Raw genomic sequence first — 3,798 nt, 5'->3', positions numbered from 1 at the left:
ATAGCATCAAAGAAATTGATATTCATGCTCTTTTCAAAAAATTCCAAGAGCAAGTGGAGGAATCTTCTGACAAAGCCATGTGCAAAGGCAAGGGGAAAACGTGAATGAAGACCCCCCAAAATTCAATAATAGGGGTAATATGCCAAACTACTTTAATAAAAGAATCATCTTTAATAAAGATAAGTGGGTACCGAAAGTAATGTCGGCCATGTGTTAAATAAAGAAGGCCACGCCTGTTTGTCGGCCTTATCATTTTTATTATTGGCCAATGTAAAAGTGCGGACCATTTTGGGCCATTTTTTTTTTATTTTGGAACCTCTATATAAGAGGATGTAAGTTTTATAGAAGAGGGAGGTTTTAGAAACCCCTCTCTCTCTCTAGATTTTTCTCTCCCTTGTAATATATCTTTTTAAAGTTTTGATAAGTTTGAATTTGGTGTGTACATTGTACTTCGGCTGGTTTGGAGCTCGTCTTCAGGTACTATTCCCTTAATTTACCTTTTATGTATTTAGCCTAAATGATAGGCTAAACTCCTTGTGTTGAACTGTATCATACTAAGTTACTATTAGTAAATAGCATTTGTGTCTATTTTAAGGACGTTTTGAAACAATAGCACTGAGGTCTAGTGTAAGTAACCCAAGCAGGTTAATAGAAGGCAGTCGAAGAGATCCGTTAGATTACCCAATGGATTACCCCGTGGATATGGGCGGACCTGGGAGGACCTGGATAGTAGAAGCTTCCTATAACCATTGCCAGGATTACTTACATTTTTAAAGGCTCCAAAGTATACTGGGTCGATCCGAACAAATTTTTTTTTTTTTTTTTTAATTTTTTTTTTTTTTATTATTATTAGCTTTCACATTATTTAGGGTTTAGTTTTATAGTATGTTAGACCAAGGGTTTCTTGGATCATAAGTGATTGTGATTGTCGGCCACATCTACGTTGTAGATCAAAGGCACAACACTTTTAGTATATTAAGATTTGTAACAGGAATTTAGAGGCGAACCTAGATATATAAAGTTTATGATTCCCATTGATATGCTAATATAATTCTTCATGATAATAAATGTATTCATAGTCAAATAAAATATTCACAAATAATTAGTGGATTTCTTAAATTCACATATGCTCATAACTTTCACAATAGATTTATCCTAGTATGAATTGGAGGAAGGAAGTGAAAACATCAAATTGACAGACTATGCTTTTATTAAAATAAGATAAAATATTCTCCAAGTTTTTCATTATAATAAGATAAGTATTCTCTTAACCTCAAACATGTCTTAGTTTTTGCTTTCAACAACAAGGACATGTGCAAAATCCTAGGACACAATGTGGTTTACATCCACAAGAACATTTACCCAAATTAATATTGTCTGTCTTAAAAGAAACACTCCTTTTTATTCTCTCAATACATCCACAAATTCCGTCAGAACAAGTCGAAATTCCAAGTTGACAAGAAGGAGCACAATCTTGTGCTCTTTGACACTTTTGATATTTTCCGAGTACTATACATGATTGTGAACCTATATAGTTAATGTCATTATTTCAAGTAAATTCATTGACAATAAGAAATCAAACATATATAATTTCTTCAAGTTACTACCACTATTTTAATAATGAAGGAAAATCAATTAATATTGATATGATCTCTTGATCATAGTTTATTTTGCGAACTTCAAATGAATAGCAAATGAAGAAATATATATTTCCTATATTATGCTTTGTACGTTAGAATTTAGTTAGGAACTAAGTTTAAGGAATTTAAAAAAAAAAACATTTCATAATATTTCTATGATTATACTATGTTTTTAAAAAAACATTTCATAATATTTCTATGATTATACTATGTTTGGCTATGATAATTGCCTTAGTGAATTCATGTAGTCAATTAAAATATCTAAGTTTACCTTAAACTATCAAATTATTATTTATGTATTCTCTATAATAATTTGATGCATACCCTATTGAGGAATTAAATAGATCTAAATATACCCTTAGATAATTAATAAATATCCAAATATATTCTTACTTGGGTTCCTCAAAATCAATCAAATCAGACTCATTCTTCTATAACAAATTTTTTTTATTGGGAGAAAATATATTTGAAATAGACGATAATAATATGGGTCAATAGGTAAACATATAAAAACTCTAATATGTGTGTGTGTCTGTGTGTGTATAATGAAGAAAATTTATTGATAACCATATAAGAAGAGATAATGAGAGGGATAGAGGGAGAGGGAGAAGGAGAGAGAAGAGGAGGGGAACAGGAGAAGAAACTTTACCGAGAAAAATGAACACCCAAAGAAGAGTGAATACAATGGTTGATTCCTTCTTCATCTTTTATACAAAGTTACTATATCTCAAATCTCAATGAATATCTTTTATTTTTGTATATTGATTCAAAGTAAAAGTCTTCATATTTATAAGACATAAGTGGTATACCAACTTGCCAAGTGAATTCAATCATTAAAATTTAAATCTAAAAGCAGTGGGTAAATTAAAAATTCAATGCAACTAGTCAACTATTCTTTGAAAGTTGGAAAAGAATATTAATTAAGTTTTGCACTTTTGTTTAAAGTTTAAATAAAAATTAGATTTATGTAATCCATATTGTTGACACTCAATTTTGACCGACTTATATCTCATTTTGATAACTATTTGGTTACATAAATAATTTTTAAATTAATTTCCTTTATTTATATATGTAAACTATTATATAATTTTTGTCTAAATTATTTGTACTTGTCACAACCCCAACTGTTATGAGTGGCACTAATACTAAACAAATTGGTGGGAGAACCAGCTAAACCTTAAACCAACCCAACACCATTTAATCAAGACCAAATATATTATATAAATTAAAAGAATAGTTTAGACATAAATGAATTGAGTCCCCTCAAACGCAACTCAATCGTCTAAAAAACAACCAATGCGGAAATACCCCTAAGAACTAAAAGACACCATAAAAAAACTCTAAATCAATCCAACTGAGATACACCCCTAAAGATAAACTTAACTAAGGTCAATAGTCCATGTCCGAACAAATGGACAATAAAATGTAGATAAATCCATGGAAGCCTGAAAGACAAAGCTCACCCTTAGACTTGAAATCAGATGTCTCTCAACTGAGGTCTCGGATCGGCCGCTAGAAGACTTGTTGCACTCAACAATATAAGAAACAAGTGCAATATCAGTACACAACCACCATGTACATGTAGGATCATGCGACCAGTCCAACATATGTGTATAAGCAGTTAATTACCAAATACTAATCACAAGCAATGCACTATATAGAAACAATTACCAACCACACTTAGACTATCAATCACATGACATGAAGCAACAATACAAGAACAAACCAATGCATAAGAATGTCCCACATGATCATAATACAAATACTGGTCCTCTTATGGAACCTCAATATCATACCTTGTCCTCTCACAAAACTTAAACTTAACTCTAGTATCATACCAGTCGTAGTATCCGAACCAATCATAATAATCATACCAGGCGTGGTATCCGAGACAATCAACAATATCTTCTACCAACGCGGTACCTGAGCCAACCAACAAGCACATCAAAAATGTTTAATCACATAACACAACAAGCGTGCATAATCAAATAGTACAATGAACAAGGCCACTTAAACTCCCAAATTACAATAACAAGTTCATTTCATATGCTTGCTAGCATACATTGGACAATATGACACTACAAGCAATAAACATTCATAAATACATAATCCTGGAGCATACATCCATCTCTTTCCTCTAATCAAGCGCGTTGAAAAC

Source organism: Solanum tuberosum, unplaced genomic scaffold, assembly GCF_000226075.1.
Source record: "Solanum tuberosum cultivar DM 1-3 516 R44 unplaced genomic scaffold, SolTub_3.0 scf00364, whole genome shotgun sequence".
Taxonomy (NCBI): Eukaryota; Viridiplantae; Streptophyta; class Magnoliopsida; order Solanales; family Solanaceae; genus Solanum; species Solanum tuberosum.
This window is presented reverse-complemented; position numbering follows the sequence as displayed.